The sequence below is a fragment of the Xenopus laevis genome, chromosome 4S, assembly GCF_017654675.1.
Source record: "Xenopus laevis strain J_2021 chromosome 4S, Xenopus_laevis_v10.1, whole genome shotgun sequence".
Taxonomy (NCBI): Eukaryota; Metazoa; Chordata; class Amphibia; order Anura; family Pipidae; genus Xenopus; species Xenopus laevis.
The window spans coordinates 86,261,061-86,282,327 of NC_054378.1; the positions used below are offsets into that span (position 1 = coordinate 86,261,061).

The window sequence follows — 21,267 nt, forward strand, 5'->3', positions numbered from 1 at the left end:
AAATGGGCCCCTTAGTTTTACCCACAACTTCTCCTACTTGTCCTATCTGAACACTCATTCCATCTTTAGTGTATCTGCAATTTACCCTACTTGTCCAATCTGAACACTCCTTGGCTCCTTGGCTTCTTAGTGTACCCACAGCTTCCCCTGTTTGTCCTAACTGAACACTCCTTGACTTCTTAGTGTACACAAACTTCTCCCGCTTGTCCCATCTGTACACTCATCGGCTCCTTAGTGTACCCAGAGCTTCCCCTGTTTGTCCTATCTGAACACTCCTTGACTTCTTATTGTACACACACTTCTCCCACTTGTCTCATCTGTACACTCATCGGCTCCTTAGTGTACCCACGGCTTCTCCTGCTTGTCTAATCTGAACGCTCCTTGGATCCATAGTGTACCTGCAACTTCTCCTGCTCATCCCATTCAAACCCTCCTTCCATCCTTAGTGTTACTCACAACTTCTCCTGCTTGTCCCTTCTGTTCTGTACATTCCTTCCATCTTTAGTGTACCCACAGCTACATCTGCTTGTCCCATCTGAACACTCCTTCCATCCTTAGTGTACACACAACTTCTCCCGCTTGTCCCATCTACTCTATGGATAGAGGGCATTCACTAACAAGAAATATGTTTACCTTTTTTGTCTGCAGTTCATTCTCATAATGACTTCTTGCTGGCGATTCTCACCCGCTGTCAAATACTTATTTCAGCACCTGTTAAGTTACGCTTTAAATACCCATTTCATATAAAATCAGGATTATTTCCGATTTCCTACTTTGTGAATTACTCATTGGCACAGATATAGGGTGCCTTATCAGGAAACCCAATATTTAGAAAGCTCCAAATTATGAAAAATGTATCTGCTGTAAAATCCATTATATAGTGAATAAAGTACCCCCTCTTGTAAAATATAAGGATATTATAAGTTACCGAGCAGTTTCATGACCATTTTTAGCTGTTATACTATATGCTCACTTTCTCGTATAATTATTTGAAAAACCTTGGCTTTCAGTCATGACAGGAAATTCACCCAGTGTTTCATTAGTCTTTGAGCTAGATAAATCACCACTATATTTGTTTTAATATCAATTAGAAAATAAAGCAGTAATCTTATAAATCAATTTATTATTACACAATACTGAGTAAAAATGCATAACTATGAACCTAAAGGTGAAAAGGCATACAAGCTATTGCTTGTGCAGAGGCGTGCTTTCTTTAAATCAGTCTGTAAAAGCACTTCTGTACATATACAAAAGCACTTCGTTGTTATAAATATCTAAACTGCAGTAATGCTAATTTTCATAACTGAATCAGAAAAAGAGTGACTGTGTGATAGTCCATATCCTGCCAACTAATTGTAGGAAAGGTCAACTATCATGCAAAAAAGTGTTATTTGTATTGTGCCATCAACTAACTTATGTAGCATCTAAAGTGATTTGGCTTCTTTCCAGTTACATTATGCTTATTGTGCTTGGAAGGTGCTTACTTCCTGTTAATCATACTTCTTGTGCCCACATCTCACTTATTTGAAATAATGACATTCTAGTTTCTTGGCATTGCCTCTCACAAACTACACCCCTGGATTATTTAAGGGGTGCTGGTATATACAGTAAAACATTTAGTTGGCAAATTTTGCAGAACCACATTCAATAGAGCAAAACGCCTAAAAACCCAGCTTACAGCCATGCCTTAAATCTACCTTTGTGCCATAGACTTAGTGGGGTCCCTTCAGTCTATAATTCCCCATTTATATTATTATAGTTTCATATATATAAATGCAGCCTATATAGTGAGCAAATAAAAGCTTTAATGCCACAGCTTAGGCAATCTGTTTATAAAACAAAAAATATATAGTGGGAATAGATTTGAAAGCAGTGATCCCTATCCCTTCTATATGACCTGCGACTGCAAAAAAAAAAAAAGCTTATTAGTGTATTTTCAGGGTACTTTTATAGCTCAGGAGCTTTTTCCTTTAACCCTTTCCCTGCCAGCCGTTTTGTCCTAGATGCGAACATCTACTGCCAAGCAGTTTTTTGATATTTTGCACTCTTTCACTTTAAGGGCCTTTCCTGGGGTGGTCTTTTAGTTAACCCAGGAAAACAATGTATTGTTTTTTTCAGGACAACCTGAACTTTCACAATATGCAAGAATTTTGGTGTAATTCTACTTCTCTAATAAAATATTGGATTCTAAGTGTCAAATAAAATGAAAAAAATCATGTTGCACGAAGAACAATCACATATATCAGAAACATCATTCATTTTATGTACGAGAACACAGCCGATTTAGAAAGGTCTATGTCTCCTGAACGCGACAATACCAAATATATATAGTTTTATGGAGATTTCTCACTTGTATAGCTCAAAATCTACAAGCAGTACACAACCAAATTTCCAAAGCAACACTTCCCAAACGGCATACTTTTGATTTCAAGGCCAAACATTCCGCTAACAGTAGGTTTACCCTAGAAAACTACCCATTACTAGAAAGAACAGATTCTGGTGAATCAAAAATGGGTAGAAATATCTTTGTACTCCAAACCACCAAGTTGCAATTGTTTCCTAAAGTTATAATGTTTTATAGAAATTGGTGAATTTTTTGAAAAATGACCTCAAAGCTTCCACTCTACAGCAACATATCTCCCACACATCATTAGGTATCAATGTAAAACACCCCAAATATAAAATCCTGGGTCCACTGAACAGTTTGATGCCCAATATGAATAGATGTACCCAAGCACGTGGCATAGGAGGCCCCAAAAGGAAGACCCCCCATTTGTTCTGTCATTTCAGATACTGCAAAATCAACACATTTACATCGTTTTGGGGGGCGGCAAAGGTAGAAAAAAGTATGTTCACCCCAGAAAACCATATATTTTCGGAAAGTACACATTCCCCTGAATCCAAATTGGGTATGCATGTCTTTCTACACCAAAGTACCAAGCGGCAAACCATTACTAAAGTTGGTGATTTTGGCGACATTTCCAAAAATCACTTAAAAATTTCTACCCTGCAGCATCGTATTACCCACATACTTTTAGGTATCAAGACAAATCACCCCAAATATGAAAGCCTAGGGTCCTCTGAACAGTTTGATGCCCAATATGTATAGGTGTACCCAAGCAAGTGGCATATAGAGGCCTGAAAAAGGAAGACCCCATATGGTCTGTCATTTCAGATACTGCAAAATCAACACATTTACATCGTTTTGGGGGGCGGCAAAGGTAGAAAAAAGTAAGTTCACCCCAGAAAACCATATATTTTCGGAAAGTACACATTGCCACGAATCTAAATTGGGTATGCATGTCTTTGTACTCCAAAGTACCAAGCCGCAAATCATTCCTAAATTTGGTGATTTTGGTGACATTTCCAAAAATCACTTAAAAATGTCTACCCTGCAGCATCGTATTTCCCACATACTTTTAGGTATCAAGACAAATCACCCCAAATATGAAAGCCTAGGGTCCTCTGAACAGTTTGATGCCCAATATATATAGGTGTACCCAAGCACGTGGCATATAGGGGCCCCAAAAGGAAGACTCCCATATGGTCTGTCATTTGAGGTACTGCAAAATCAACACATTTACATCGTTTTGGGGGGGGGGCAAAAGTAGAAAACAGTAAGTTCACCCCAGAAAACCATATATTTTCGGAAAGTACACATTCCAACGAATCCAAATTGGGTATGCATGTCTTTCTACGCCAAAGTACCAAGCCGCAAATCATTCCTAAATTTGGTGATTTAGGTGACATTTCCAAAAATCACCTCAAAATATCTACCCTGCAGCATCGTATTACCCACATACTTTTAGGTATCAAGACAAATCACCCCAAATATGAAAGCCTAGGGTCCTCTGAACAGTTTGATGCCCAATATGTATAGGTGTACCGAAGCATGTGGCATATAGGGGCCCTAAAAGGAAGACCCCCATATAGTCTGACATTTCAGGTACTGCAAAATCAACACGTTTACATTGTTTTGGGGGGGCAAAAGTAGAAAACAGTAAGTTCACCCCAGAAAACCATATATTTTCGGAAAGTACACATTCCCACGAATTCAAATTGGGTATGCATGTCTTTCTACGCCAAAGTACCAAGCCGCAAATCATTCCTAAATTTGGTGATTTAGGTGACATTTCCAAAAATCACCTCAAAATATCTACCCTGCAGCATCGTATTACCCACATACTTTTAGGTATCAAGACAAATCACCCCAAATATGAAAGCCTAGGGTCCTCTGAACAGTTTGATGCCCGATATGTATAGGTGTACCCAAGCACGTGGCATACAGGGGCCCCAAAAGGAAGACCCCCATATAGTCTGTCATTTCAGATACTGCAAAATCAACACATTTACATCGTTTTGGGGGGGGCAAAAGTAGAAAACAGTAAGTTCACCCCAGAAAACCATATATTTTCGGAAAGTACACATTCCAACGAATCCAAATTGGGTATGCATGTCTTTCTACGCCAAAGTACCAAGCCGCAAATCATTCTTAAATTTGGTGATTTAGGTGACATTGCCAAAAATCACCTCAAAATATCTACCCTGCAGCATCGTATTACCCACATACTTTTAGGTATCAAGACAAATCACCCCAAATATGAAAGCCTAGGGTCCTCTGAACAGTTTGATGCCCGATATGTATAGGTGTACCCAAGCACGTGGCATACAGCGGCCCCAAAAGGAAGACCCCATATAGTCTGTCATTTCAGGTACTGCAAAATCAACACATTTACATCGTTTTGGGGGGGGGCAAAAGTAGAAAACAGTAAGTTCACCCCAGAAAACCATATATTTTCGGAAAGTACACATTCCAACGAATCCAAATTGGGTATGCATGTCTTTCTACGCCAAAGTACCAAGCCGCAAATCATTCCTAAATTTGGTGATTTAGGTGACATTTCCAAAAATCACCTCAAAATATCTACCCTGCAGCATCGTATTACCCACATACTTTTAGGTATCAAGAGAAATCACCCCAAATATGAAAGCCTAGGGTCCTCTGAACAGTTTGATGCCCGATATGTATAGTTGTACCCAAGCACGTGGCATACAGGGGCCCCAAAAGGAAGACCCCATATAGTCTGTCATTTCAGGTACTGCAAAATCAACACATTTACATCGTTTTGGGGGGGGCAAAAGTAGAAAACAGTAAGTTCACCCCAGAAAACCATATATTTTCGGAAAGTACACATTCCAACGAATCCAAATTGGGTATGCATGTCTTTCTACGCCAAAGTACCAAGCCGCAAATCATTCCTAAATTTGGTGATTTAGGTGACATTTCCAAAAATCACCTCAAAATATCTACCCTGCAGCATCGTATTACCCACATACTTTTAGGTATCAAGAGAAATCACCCCAAATATGAAAGCCTAGGGTCCTCTGAACAGTTTGATGCCCGATATGTATAGGTGTACCCCAGCACATGGCATACAGGGGCCCCAAAAGGAAGACCCCCATATAGTCTGTCATTTCAGGTACTGCAAAATCAACACATTTACATCGTTTTGGGGGGGGGGCAAAAGTAGAAAACAGTAAGTTCACCCCAGAAAACCATATATTTTCGGAAAGTACACATTCCAACGAATCCAAATTGGGTATGCATGTCTTTCTACGCCAAAGTACCAAGCCGCAAATCATTCCTAAATCTGGTGATTTTGGTGACATTTCCAAAAATGACCTCAAAATATCTACTCTGCAGCATCGTATTACCCACATACTTTTAGGTATCAAGAGAAATCACCCCAAATATGAAAGCCTAGGGTCCTCTGAACAGTTTGATGCCCGATATGTATAGGTGTACCCAAGCACGTGGCATATAGGGGCCCTAAAATGAAGACCCCTCCTTGTATGTTCTGTCATTTCAGGTACTGCAAAATCAACACATTTACATCGTTTTGGGGGGGGCAAAGGTAGAAAAAAGTAAGTTCACCCCAGAAAACCATATATTTTCGGAAAGTACACATTCCCACGAATCTAAATTGGGTATGCATGTCTTTCTACTACAAAGTACCAAGCCGCAAACCATTCCTAAATTTGGTGATTTTGGGGACATTTCCAAAAATGACTTCAAAATTTCGACCCTGCAGCATCGTATTACCCACATACTTTTAGGTATCAAGACAAATCACCCCAAATATGAAAGCCTGGGGTCCTCTGAACAGTTTGATGCCCAATATGTATAGGTGTACCCAAGCACGTGGCGTATAGGGGCCGCAAAACGAAGACCCCCATATGGTCTGTCATTTCAGGTACTGCAAAATCAACACATTTACATTGTTTTGAGGGGGGCAAATGTAGAAAAAAGTAAGTTCACCCCAGAAAACCATATATTTTTGGAAAGTACACATTCCCACGAATTCAAATTGGGTATGCATGTCTTTCTACGCCAAAGTACCAAGCCGCAAATCATTCCTAAATTTGGTGATTTAGGTGACATTTCCAAAAATCACCTCAAAATATCTACCCTGAAGCATCGTATTACCCACATACTTTTAGGTATCAAGAGAAATCACCCCAAATATGAAAGCCTAGGGTGCTCTGAACAGTTTGATGCCCGATATGTATAGGTGTACCCAAGCACGTGGCATACAGGGGCCCCAAAAGGAAGACCCCCATATAGTTGTCATTTCAGGTACTGCAAAATCAACACATTTACATCGTTTTGGGGGGGGCAAAAGTAGAAAACAGTAAGTTCACCCCAGAAAACCATATATTTTCGGAAAGTACACATTCCAACGAATCCAAATTGGGTATGCATGTCTTTCTACGCCAAAGTACCAAGCCACAAATCATTCCTAAATTTGGTGATTTAGGTGACATTTCCAAAAATCACCTCAAAATATCTACCCTGCAGCATCGTATTACCCACATACTTTTAGGTATCAAGACAAATCACCCCAAATATGAAAGCCTAGGGTCCTCTGAACAGTTTGATGCCCAATATGTATAGATGTACCCAAGCACGTGGCATATAGGGGCCCCAAAAGGAAGACCCCCATATGGTCTGTCATTTCAGGTACTGCAAAATCAACACATATACATAGTTTTGGGGGGAGCAAAGGTAAAAAAAAGTGCATTCACCCCAGAAAACCATATATTTTCGGAAAGTATACATTCCCACGAATCCAAATTGGGTATGCATGTCCTTGTACTCCAAAGTACCAAGCCGCAAGCCTTTCCTAAATTTGGCGATAAAAGCAACAGTTTTTACATTTTTGAAAATTGCCTAAAAATATTGCAATTGGCCGCATTTATCTCACCCAATTTCTTACATACAATTCTAAAACACCATAAATACTGATGCCAAGGATCAATTGAACCGTTTGATGCCCAATATGCATTGATATACCAAGGCAGCTGGCATGTGCGGACCCAAAATGAAAATAGTGCATATGATTTTTCTCTGCTGCCGATTCGCCTTCTGTGAACATAGACCCTTGACTTCATATTATATGCCTCAAGACCCTCCTAACAGCAAAGACCCCCCCAAAACCATATATTTTTGGAAAGTACACATTCTGACGAATCCAAAAAAGATAAAGACGTCTTTCTACACCAAACTGCAAAGCTTTTCTAAACGCAGAGGTTTTTACATTTCTGAAAATCGCCTAAAATTGTTGCAGTTTGCCGCATTTATCACACACACTGTTTTACGTATAAAGAAAAATCACCCTAAATATGGACGTCAGAGGTCTACTAAATAGTTTGATGCCCAATATGCATAGATTTACCAAAGTATGTGGCGTGTACAGACCCCAAATGAAAAACATGCCTATGAATTTTCACGCTAGCCAACTAAGCTGCAGAAAAGAGAGCCCCAACTGTGCGTTATGTGCCATAAGACCCCAAAACTGTAAAAAGACCCCCAGAAACCCATATATTTTTGGAAAGCATATATTCTGGCGAATCAAACTAAGTAAAATAAATCTTTCTATACCAAAGCACCAAACAGCAAAACTATACTAAAGATACATAAGGAACAATAATGCATGGATAAAATTGCAATAAAACCACAAAAATAGCGTAAATCAATGAAATAACAAAATAATTGATCCGGCAGCGTAATTAGTGGCCGAAATCGATTATCCAATAGTCACGCTGTCAAAATAACATGCTTTTAGGCAAAACAAACAGTACAATGAATAAGTAAAAAAAAAAAAAAAAACCCTGTTTGTGAGTTTTTGTGTATACATATTTGTGCACTAATAAAAGTTGTCTGAGTGTGCAAATACATGTAATTATGTGTAAATAAGTGTACAAAATCGACTAAGTGTGCTAAAATAAAAAAATAAAAAATAAAAAAACACAAATTTTTACTAAAATGTTCATGTAAGTGTATAAATGTACTGTAGGTATGTGTAAGTGCAGGTAAGTGTGTAAAAAAAAGTGCACTTACCGTTTTTGTAGCAGGAGGATCGCTGGAACCGAAGGACGACTCCTGGCAGCGTGTCTGCAGAGTTACTGCGCAGCAGGAAGTGACTGGGCGCGTGGTGCGACGAGGAGGAGGTAAGCCAGCAGCAGCAGCGCTTACATTGCGCTTCTGCTACTTTGAAGTCGGATCTGCGACAATCGCGTCGCAGATCCGACTTGACAGCCCCCCAGCCACGTTGCCCAGGGGGCTGTCTACCCTCCTGACTCTCTGCAGAGGCGGCAAAAGCCGCCGATGCAGAGAGAAGGGCTCAGCTGCAAAAGAACGTACAAGGTACGTTCTTGGCAGCCTGAGCCCTGAACCGCCAGCACGTACGCCGTACGTGCTTGGCGGTTAAAGGGTTAAAGGAAACTATACCCCTAAAATAAATACTTAAGCAACAGATAGTTTATATCAAATTAAGTGTACCAACCTGGAATATTTATTTAAGTAACTATTACATCTCTTACCTTGAGCCACCATTTCTGATGGTCTCTGTGCTGCCTCAAAGATCACCTAACCAAAAATACTGCAGCTCTAACTGTATCAGGAAGAAGCATGGAAGCAAAATACAGAACTCTGTCTGTTAATTGGCTCATGTGACCTAACATGTATGGTTTGTGTGCACCGTGAATCCTAGGATCCCAGGGGGCGGCCCTTATTTTTTACAATGGCAATTACCCAATGGCACTACTAAAAAAGCATATTATTATGAAAATGGGTTATTTACATAAAGCGGAGTTTTACATATGGGCTGTTTTATGTAGTATATTTTTACAGAGACTTACATTGTTCAGGGGGTATAGTTTTCCTTTAATGTGACACAACCTAATGGTCAGGTTCTATGACTACAGTAGCAATAATGACCATAATTGATAATACTATAGGTATTGTATTCTACTTTGGGGTCCTAGTGATTTAGTGGTGGCAGGGGGGTTCTTAATTGCTTTTCTGCTGGTAACAAGTGCCTACTATGATAATGGTATACATAGACATATTTTTAGGATGACAGTGTTCCTTTAATATAGTAACAGGGTGTCCATAGCATGCAAACAATGAAAAGAAGATCATATGTCATATAAAATCCTGACTAGTTTATATTAATTGTTTAACAATTTTTTTTATTTAGAAGGATCTGGTTTGTTACATTCTGCAACAAAACCTGGGAAACCAAAGGGCAAAAAAAATCTCATCTGTCAAATTTTTTTTTTTTTTCATAATTGTTAGCTTCACAATAGCCCCAACCATTTTTATCTGTGAGTCACATTTTAATTTAAAGAGTTGGGGAGCAATATAAAAAAAAAAAAAAGTTCCTGGGACTGCGATTGGCCATTAGGTAGCCTCTATGTGGACTGGGAGCCTACAGGAGGCTCTGTTTGGCAGTGCACATGGTTTTTATTCAACCAAAATTCAAAAATAAGCACCTGCTTTAAGGCCACTGGGAGCAACATGTTGCTTATAAACCACTAATTGGTGATCACTGTTATATCATTATATACTTTTCAATTGGTCTTCATTTTTAATTGTTTACCGTCTTCTTCTGACTCTTTCCAGCTCTGACATGGTGGTCTCTGACCATGGCATCCCATAAACTTCTGTTCTGTGAAGCTAAAGTGTTAGTTATTGTTCATTTTTATAACTTAGCTTTCAAATCAAGTGTTCTCCTATTCATCTTCTAGTCCCTCATTCACAACACTGACTAGATGTCGGTGTAATTTGGACTCTAGCAACCAGCCACTGGGATTCCAAATTGGAAAGCTACTGAACAATAAGTTAAATCGTTCAAAAACCACAAATAGTAAAAAAACTATTACTTTCTACATCATAATAAATGTTAGTTTAAAGATGAATAGCCCCTTTAAATTATGCAGTGAGGGGGGATTGTGAATAAAATGTTTGATTACAACCTGAAACCTCGGGCAGAAACATTTCTTTACCTTTTTTTTGCACTAGAGGGAAACAATACATTTCCCCTGTTATTTTTTTCACTAGGCAAATGTTTTTTTATTTTTCTATGCAAGTGTGAGGTTCTCATAGGCAAGGCATTGACTGTAAGAATTTATCAACTGCAAGTTATTTACTACCATCTTGTTAATTGTATTCAATGTCACAGGCGCCTCTGTATTTATACAAAGACTAGAGATGTCGCGAACTGTTCGCCGGCGAACTTGTTCGCGCGAACATCGGGTGTTCGCGCTCGCCGGAAGTTCGCGAACGTCGCGCGACGTTCGCCATTTTGGGTTCGCCATTGTTGGCGCTTTTTTTTGCCCTCTCACCCCAGACCAGCAGGTACATGGCAGCCAATCAGGAAGCTCTCCCCTGGACCACTCCCCTTCCCTATAAAAACCGAAGCCCTGCAGCGTTTTTTCACTCTGCCTGTGTGTGCTGAAGAGATAGTGTAGGGAGAGAGCTGCTGCCTGTTAGTGATTTCAGGGACAGTTGAAAGTTTGCTGGCTAGTAATCGTTTTGATACTGCTCTGTTATTTGAGGGACAGAAGTCTGCAGGGGTTTGAGGGACATTTAAGCTTAGGTAGCTTTGCTGGCTAGTAATCTACCTTCTACTGCAGTGCTCTGTATGTAGCTGCAGTGGGCAGCTGTCCTGCTTCTGATCTCATCTGCTGACTGCTGCAATAACAGTAGTCCTTGTAAGGACTGCTTTTATTTATTTTTTTGTTGTTTTACTACTACTACTACTACTACTACTATAAGAGCCCAGTGCTATTAGTCTAGCAGTGTTGGGGAGTGGGACTGGTGTGCTAATCTGCTGCTCCTAGTAGTTCAGCAGCACCAACTTTAATTTTTTTTTTTTAATATTCATTTTTTTTTATTTTACTTTTTTTTATTTTACTACCGCTGTAGTAGTGTATAAGTTGACCTTTTAGGCATTATTTGCCCTGTAGGCATTATTTGCACACTGTTTTCTTCAACCCGCCATCGAGCTGTGTGACCTTGTTCACATTCTGTCTAAATATCCATAATATTACCGTCTCCAGAAAAAACACCGGAGTCACTTTTTTCAAGCAGCCATAATATATTTTACGTAATCCGTATCCACCGCTGTAGTAGTGTATACGTTGGCCTTGTAGGCATTATTTGCACACTGTTTTCTTCAACCCGCCATCGAGCTGTGTGACCTTGTTCACATTCTGTCTAAATATCCATAATATTACCGTCTCCAGAAAAAACACCGGAGTCACTTTTTTCAAGCAGCCATAATATATTTTACGTAATCCGTATCCACCGCTGTAGTAGTGTATACGTTGGCCTTGTAGGCATTATTTGCACACTGTTTTCTTCAACCCGCCATCGAGCTGTGTGACCTTGTTCACATTCTGTCTAAATATCCATAATATTACCGTCTCCAGAAAAAACACCGGAGTCACTTTTTTCAAGCAGCCATAATATATTTTACGTAATCCGTATCCACCGCTGTAGTAGTGTATACGTTGGCCTTGTAGGCATTATTTGCACACTGTTTTCTTCAACCCGCCATCGAGCTGTGTGACCTTGTTCACATTCTGTCTAAATATCCATAATATTACCGTCTCCAGAAAAAACACCGGAGTCACTTTTTTCAAGCAGCATTCATATATTTTACGTAATCCGTATCCACCGCTGTAGTAGTGTATACGTTGGCCTTGTAGGCATTATTTGCACACTGTTTTCTTCAACCCGCCATCGAGCTGTGTGACCTTGTTCACATTCTGTCTAAATATCCATAATATTACCGTCTCCAGAAAAAACACCGGAGTCACTTTTTTCAAGCAGCCATAATATATTTTACGTAATCCGTATCCACCGCTGTAGTAGTGTATACGTTGGCCTTGTAGGCATTATTTGCACACTGTTTTCTTCAACCCGCCATCGAGCTGTGTGACCTTGTTCACATTCTGTCTAAATATCCATAATATTACCGTCTCCAGAAAAAACACCGGAGTCATTTTTTTCAAGCAGCCATAATATATTTTACGTAATCCGTATCCACCGCTGTAGTAGTGTATACGTTGGCCTTGTAGGCATTATTTGCACACTGTTTTCTTCAACCCGCCATCGAGCTGTGTGACCTTGTTCACATTCTGTCTAAATATCCATAATATTACCGTCTCCAGAAAAAACACCGGAGTCACTTTTTTCAAGCAGCATTCATATATTTTACGTAATCCGTATCCACCGCTGTAGTAGTGTATACGTTGACCTTGTAGGCATTATTTGCACACTGTTTTCTTCAACCCGCCATCGAGCTGTGTGAGCTTGTTCACATTTTGTCTAAATATTGATAATATTATCGTCTCTAGAAAAACCACTTGAGTTACTTTTTTTCAAGCAGCATTCATATATTTTACGTAATCCGTATCCACCGCTGTAGTAGTGTATACGTTGACCTTGTAGGCATTATTTGCACAGTGTTTTCTTCAACCCGCCATCGAGCTGTGTGAGCTTGTTCACATTTTGTCTAAATATTGATAATATTATCGTCTCTAGAAAAACCACTTGAGTTACTTTTTTTCAAGCAGCATTCATATATTTTACGTAATCCGTATCCACCGCTGTAGTAGTGTATACGTTGACCTTGTAGGCATTATTTGCACAGTGTTTTCTTCAACCCGCCATCTAGCTGTGTGTATTATCGTTTCCAGAAAAACCAACTGAGTTTTTGTTGTTGTTGTTGTTTTTTTAAAAATAATGCCAGGCAAAGGCAGGCCGCCACGCAGAGGCCGTGCTAGGGGCCGTGCTGCTATGCAATCCTGTGGCCCTAGCAAATTGCCCAGTTTTAAAAAGCCAATGACCCTGAACTCCCAAAATGCTGAAGAGGTAGTTGACTGGCTTACACAGCACACCCCATCCTCTACCGTTTCTAACTTTACCACAACATCCTCCTCATCCTCCACTGCTATGGCCACCCCACGTAACACTTCCTCCACCACCGGTGCCCCTTCTTCACTGGGGTCAGAGGAGTTATTTTCCAATGAGTTTCTTGAACTGAGTAATGCGCAACCATTATTGCCAGAAGAAGATGAAGGAGATGAGGACCTTACACCAGATTTAATTCTGGCAGAGAACACGATAGAGATGGACATAATGAGTGATGAGGAGGAGGTCCCCGCTGCTGCTTCCTTCTGTGATGTGTCAGAAGAAATTGATGCATCTGAGGAGAATGATGATGAGGAGATTGATGTTTTGTGGGTGCCTAGTAGAAGAGAGCAAGAGGAGGGTAGTTCAGATGGAGAGACGGAGAGTCAGAGAGGCAGTAGGAGAATAAGACTTAGAAGAAGCAGGGAGGACAGCCCGCAGGGATCAGCAGGGCAACAACATGTATCGGCACCTGTGTTCAGCCGGCCAACGCACCCGCCATTGCCGCCAATACCGCCAACTCCGCCAACTTCTACTGTTACCGCCAGATCGCACACTTCCAAAAAGTCAGCAGTGTGGGATTTTTTTAATGTGTGTGCCTCTGACAAAAGCATTGTAATTTGCAATGAGTGCAGTCAGAAACTGAGCCTTGGTAAGCCCAACAGCCACATAGGTACAACTTCTATGCGAAGGCACATGAGCGGCAAGCACAAAGCACTTTGGGAGCAACACCTCAAAGGCAACAGGCAAACTAAAAGCCACACTCCTTCTGGTCCAGCATCTTACTGCTCTACCTCTGCTCTCCTTGACCCGTCTGAACCACCCTCCACTCCGCCTTCCACCTTGACCACCTGTTCCCATTCCCAGTCATCTGCCACCAGCCAAGTTTCTGTGAAGGCCATGTTTGAGCGTAAGAAGCCAATGTCTGACTGTCACCCCCTTGCCCGGCGTCTGACAGCTGGCTTGTCTGCACTCTTAGCCCGCCAGCTTTTACCATACCAGCTGGTGGACTCTGAGGCCTTCCGCAAATTTGTAGCAATTGGGACACCGCAGTGGAAGGTACCCAGCCGCAATTTTTTTTCTAAAAAGGGAATACCACACCTGTACCAACATGTGCAGAGCCAAGTTACCGCATCTCTGTCACTTAGTGTTGGGCCAAAGGTCCATATGACTACTGACGCATGGTCCTCCAAGCATGGTCAGGGCAGGTATGTCACCTACACTGCCCACTGGGTGAACTTGGTAATGGCTGGGAAGCAGGGAATGGGTAGCTCAACAACAACAGTGGAGTTGGTGTCACCGCCACGGATTGCACGCGGTTCTGCCACCACCTCTACTCCTCCATCGCTCTCTACCTCGTCTTCTTCTTCTTCTTACTCTGCTGCTGGGTCCTCCTTCTCCTCCTCCACACCTGTGCACCCCCAGCTCCCCCTAGGCTATTCGACGTGCCAGGTACGCCGTTGTCACGCTGTCTTGGGGATGACGTGCCTGGAAAGCAAAAACCATACCGGATCTGTACTCCTGTCATCTCTGCAGTCACAGGCCGATCGGTGGCTGACCCCACACCAACTGCAGATCGGAAAAGTGGTGTGTGACAATGGAAGCAATCTGTTGGCAGCGTTGAGACTAGGCAATTTAACACATGTGGCCTGCATGGCACATGTGTTAAATTTAATAGTCCAACGTTTTGTCTCCAAGTACCCAGGATTCCAGGACGTTCTCACCCAGTCCAGAAAGGTGTCGGCCCATTTCAGACGTTCCTACACAGCCATGGCACGCCTTGCTGACATTCAGCAGCGCTACAACATGCCAGTCAGGCGTTTGATTTCTGACAGCCAGACTCGCTGGAATTCAACGCTCCTTATGTTGGAACGTCTGCTGCAACAACAAAGGGCCGTCAACGAGTACCTTTTTGAACTGGGTGGTAGGACTGGATCTGCACAGCTGGGGATTTTTTTCCCCCGTTACTGGGTGCTTATGCGCGATGCCTGCAGGCTCATGCGACCTTTTGAAGAGGTGACAAATATGGTCAGTCGCACCGAAGGCACCATCAGCGACCTAATACCCTTCGCTTTCTTCCTGGAGCGTGCCGTGCGACGAGTGACAGATGAGGCTGTAGACCAGCGTGACGAGGAGCTGGAAGTGCACGATTTCTGGTCGGAATCACCAGAACGAACCCAGGCACCTGCTGCAACGCAGGGAGAGGTGCCAGAAGTGGAGTCAGAGGAGGAAGGTGGCTTTGTGGAGGAGGAGGAGGAGGACCAACAGGAGCAGGCTTCCCAGGGGGCTAGTGGTGACCTTTTGGGGACCCCTGGTCTTGTACGTGGCTGGGGGGAGGAGACCGTGGATGATGCAGTCCTTGATAATGAGGAAGCGGAGATGGATAGCTCTGCATCCAACCTTGTGAGAATGGGGTCTTTCATGCTGTCATGCCTGTTGAAGGACCCCCGTATCAAGAGGCTTAAGGAGAAGGACCTGTACTGGGTCGCAACGCTACTAGACCCTCGGTACAAGCATAAAGTGTCAGAAATGTTACCAACATACCACAAGTCCGAAAAGATGCGGCATTTACAAACCAGCCTGCAAAACATGTTGTACAATGCTTTTAAGGGTGATGTCACTTCAGGAACTCATCAACATTCCAGGGGCAGAGGTGCCAGTAATCCTGCCACGAGCACACCTGCAAGGACAAAGCCCTTTGGCCAGTCTGTAACGTCAGACATGCAAATGTTTTTCTGTCCAAGGCAGCGCCACAACCCTTCTGGATCCACCCTCAAAGAACGCCTCGACCGGCAGGTAGCGGACTACCTGGCATTAACTGCAGATATCGACACTCTGAGGAGCGATGAACCCCTGGACTACTGGGTGCGCAGGCTTGATCTGTGGCCAGAGCTGTCACAATTTGCCATGAACCTCTTGTCTTGCCCAGCCTCAAGTGTGCTCTCAGAAAGGACCTTCAGTGCAGCAGGAGGGATTGTAACTGAGAAGAGAACTCGCCTAGGTCACAAAAGTGTCGATTACCTGACCTTTATTAAAATGAATGAGGGGTGGATCTCGGAGGGTTACTGCACGCCGGAAGACTTGTTCTGACTTCTATGCAGCTGTCCTTCTCTTCAAGCCTCATGACTCCACACACAGCTGTCCTTTAGCGTCCTCCTCCTCCCTCCGCCACCGTTACAAACTAGGGTGCAAACCCTACTGGTTTAATTTTTTCTGGCCTCTGTGCTTCAGTGGCTGCAACCAAAAAAACTGGGCAAACAATGTCTACAAGGTCAACGTATGGCAAAAAATGACTATTTTCAGAGGCCAGAAAAAATATGCCATATAAATGCTGAAAATAGTCATTTTTTGCCATACGTTGACTCAACGTATATGGCAAAAAATGACTATTTTCAGCATTTATATGGCATATTTTTTCTGGCAACTGTGCTTCAGTGGCTGCGACCAAAAAAATGCATATTTTCTGCATTTATATGGCATAATTTTTCTGGCCTCTGTGCTTCAGTGGCTGCAACCAAAAAAATGTATATTTTCAGCATTTATATGGCATAATTTTTCTGTCAACTGTGCTTCAGTGGCTGCGACCAAAAAAATGCATGTTTTCTGCATTTATATGGCATAATTTTTCTGGCCTCTGTGCTTCAGTGGCTGCAACCAAAAAAGTTTATATTTTCAGCATTTATATGGCATAATTTTTCTGTCAACTGTGCTTCAGTGGCTGCGACCAAAAAAATGCATATTTTCTGCATTTATATGGCATAATTTTTCTGGCCTCTGTGCTTCAGTGGCTGCAACCAAAAAAATTTATATTTTCAGCATTTATATGGCATAATTTTTCTGGCAACTGTGCTTCAGTGGCTGCGTCCAAAAAAACTGGGCAAACAATGTCTACAAGGTCAACGTATGGCGAAAAATGACTATTTTCAGCATTTATATGGCATATTTTTTCTGGCAACTGTGCTTCAGTGGCTGCGTCCAAAAAAACTGGGCAAACAATGCCTACAAGGTCAACGTATGGCAGTTGTTTAAAGAGAACAGTAGATTACTAGCCAGCAAAGCTACCTAAGCTAAAATGTCCCTCAAATCCCTGCAGACTTCTGTCCCTCCAATACAGAGCAGTATCAAGCAGATTACTAGCCAGCAAACTTACTATCATCTGTCCCTGAAATCACTAACAGCTCTCCCCCTACACTATCTCTTCCAAGCACACACAGGCAGATTTTTCAGATACATTTTTGCCCTTGATCCCCCTCTGGCATGCCACTGTCCAGGTCGTTGCACCCTTTAAACAACTTTAAAATCATTTTTCTGGCCAGAAATGTCTTTTCTAGATGTTAAAGTTCGCCTTCCCATTGAAGTCTATGGGGTTCGCGAACCGTTCGCGAACCGCTCGCGTTTTTGCGCAAGTTCGCGAATATGTTCGCGAACTTTTTTTCCGACGTTCGCTACATCCCTAACAAAGACACTGTTGTTTTTGCTCCCGTTCCACATTGCCTGATGAAGCAGGAAATGCCTGCGAAACGCGCTGCAATACTGTTTTGTGAATAAACTATTACTGAAAATTACCACTTTCGTTGGTGTCTGCTTGGAGGAGGTAAGTCCACTACTACCTCCTCTGAATTACCCATTGGGTTTTTAAGTGTTTTTAGCTAATTTTATCCTTTTGGCGCCTCTGTTTTGTCTTACTACTATATCGAGTCCACCTCGAGTGGAGGGGTATCATCCCCTTTTTCTTCTTCTACAGAGAGCGACGTCTTATTCCTGAGTGGGGTCAGGATAATCTCCCCACCTGCCTATACAGTGGTTGCCTATCGGTAACCCTGGTTTGTGAGTATTAACTTGTTTACTCTACCATTACTCCTTGTAAAAACATATTACACTATTGGGGCTCTTGGTGTTCCTTTTTGTCTTTCTTCATTTTTAGGTGAAGATTGAGACAAAATGTATTTTTAAATCTTATAATTTCACTCTGATCTGTTTTCCCCTAAATTAAATAGGCTTATAGTGCAAGGATCATTTTGATCTTACTGGCAATCATTATGGAAGACAAAGCAATGTACTCTCACAATTTCATATGTAGTTGTATGAAAACTGACAGGTGAATTTAGTGGTGTTTTGACTTCCCCTGTTTTTGCCTGATCCAAAAGAACTCCATGTGTCATCAGCTGAATCACTTACCCTTCCTGATGTTTTGCATTTTTATTATTTTCTAGAAACATATAAAAGATTTGTTAACATCTGTGGTTTGAAGACGAAAGGCGTATCGCTCGAAAGACGGCCAGTTCAGATATTCTTTTGGCTGCAATGTCAATCCTCAGCCGTATCTAAGGAACATACAATCAGCTCATTGAATGGTAAGTACAGTTTCAGTTCCCACATTGCTTTGGCCCTAATGCTCTGTCGTAACTGTAACATTCTGACTATTTTACCTACTCTTTTTCTAACCTTATAACACATAAACACTTGGAGCAGTAGGGGCCGAATCAGACATTTCCCAGCCAGCATTTTTTGCCAGTGGAGAAAATGCTGTTTGTGACTTTAAAGGGGTGGTTCAACTATGCGTTAACATTTGGTATGTTATAGAATGGCTAATTCTAAGCAACTTTTCAATTGCTCTTCATTGTTGTTGTTATTATTATTTATTTTTTTAGAGTTTGAATTATTTCTTCTTCTGACTCTTTCCAAATGGGGGTGTCGGGGCCCGAAGGCCCGGTTTGGAGTGCGGACCAAGGAGGAAGCAACTAGGCAAACACAGTTCGTGGTACAAAGGGTTTAGGCAGAAGAATCGTCATTTCAGGCAAAGGTCGGTCCAGGAAGCAAGATAACGTGGTCGATATTCCAGGCAGAGGTCGGTCCAGGCAGCAAGATATCAAAGTCGAGGTTTCAGGCAAAGGTCAAAGATCAAGGAATCAATAATAGTAAACACCCAGGAACTCAGGATAGAAGAACCTATACTCGGGCACTGAGAGAACCTTCTGGCGACTTTAAATAGGTGGATTTTCGCGCCAAAACGCGCTAGATGACGTCACAGGACGTGCGCCAGAATATGTGCCAGCGTCTGCACGTTTTTGGATGCCAGCGTCTAAAGTATGCGCCAGCGTAAATACGTGGCGCAAAAACGCCGGCGTAAATACGCAGCGCGAAAACGCCATCGTCACGCTGGCGTCTGACGGCCGCATGGCTTCTTCTGGGCGCCGCCATCTTGGATGCGCCGAGGACACCTTACAGGGGGTCAATCAAAAAACACAAAAAATGAAAACCCAATTGTCTCACTCTCTACATCATACTAAGGGGCCGATTCATTAACTTCGAGTGAAGGATTCGAAGGTAAAAAGCTTCGAATTTCGAAGTTTTTTTGGGCTACTTCGACCATCGAATGGGCTACTTCGACCTTCGACTACAACTATCGAAGGATTCGAAGTAAAAATCGTTCGACTATTCGACCATTCGATAGTCGAAGTACTGTCTCTTTAAAAAAAAATTTGACCCCCTAGTTCGGCAGCTAAAAGCTACCGAAGTCAATGTTAGCCTATGGGGAAGGTCCCCATAGGCTTGCCTAAGTTTTTTTGATCGAAGGATATTCCTTCGATCGTTGGATTTAAATCCTTCGAATCGTTCGATTAGAAGGATTTAATCGTTCGATCGAAGGAATAATCCTTTGATCGTACGATCGCAGAATTTGCGCTAAATCCTTCGACTTCGATATTCGAAGTCGAAGGATTTCAATTCCTAGTCGAATATCGAGGGTTAATTAACCCTCGATATTTGACCCTTGATGAATCGGCCCCTAAAAGTTAACTCAAAGGTGAACAACCCCTTTTAACCCAAGAACATTTTTCCCATACATCAAAAGTGACTGCAAGTCAATTACCACATATTGTTAGCAGTTTTTCATAATTTATTATTTATGGAATTAAAGTACACTTTAATTCCATAAATAATACTAACAGGAATTTTAAATAATTAACCCAAGAGAACTCTGATAAAATCTGATTCAGGAATCTGCAGACTGATCACTGTATGGAATAAGACTACGTGATTTTTTTCTATTTACTGTTCAATAATACAATGTTCTCCTGCGTTGCGAAGCCAAGAAAGCATTCTGCTAGTTTAGACAATGATTTGGTGAAACAAGACATGGCAGAGTTTGGATGATGTCTCACTGTACATTTGTCAGCTTAAACCCAATCGCCACTTTTGGACATGTTTGGATTTTCACTTTAAAATAAGTCTTCATGCACAGTAAGTCTTCACGCACCGTATATCTAATGCCCGTTTCTTTAAAGAGCAAGTGCTGTTCACAGTGTTGCCAATTTGGTAGACTCCCTATAGAAGCGCAACACTTCTTGCATTGTGCATGTGCATTTACACTTTGTTCCTTTTCTGTTCCAGCCAAGGCTACTACTGTAGAAGTGTCACACTGCAATCTTATTCCTGTTCTTGGATCCTCTCTGTGGCCCAGAACCAGTGTAGGTGTCAGCCTTTTGCTTTCACGTTTGGCTTTCCTCTCTACTGTGCATGTGCACCTGCACTGGGCCATAGAGATGATCCAGGAAACGTGGTGCTCCTAAAGTAGTACCCCATGCTGATGCAGTTTTAAGTACACTTGGAAGTCTCAGGTAAGCATTTATAATTAGTGGGGGTGCCTAAAATTATGCCTTTCCTTCTGCTTTAAGGCTCAGATCCCTACATTATGGAAAGACAGAACTTCCCAGATCCTAAAAATTCCTGATAATAGATCTCATACCAGTATATGAGTGCTCTTCTGAGATATTGACTTCAAAATGTGGACATCCTGAAGGAAGTTTTAGGGGTCTATTTGTTAAACGTCGAGTTTCTCTTGTCGGAATTTTTACATTTTTAGAGACTTCTTATGCCCCAAAGCAGCATAAAATCCAAAAACGAAAATACTCTAGCTAAAAACTGTAAAAGTGAATGGCGGAGGTCCCTTTAACCATTTGAAGATGTTTTTTGCCTTCATGCTTTTTGGGGTGCTTCTCCCT

General features: G+C 41.9%; 1 pseudogene; it reads left to right on the plus strand.

The window, feature by feature from the left end:
* LOC108715003 overlaps window positions 1-21,267 on the plus strand; it is a 33,775-nt pseudogene that overhangs the window by 7,331 nt on the left and 5,177 nt on the right.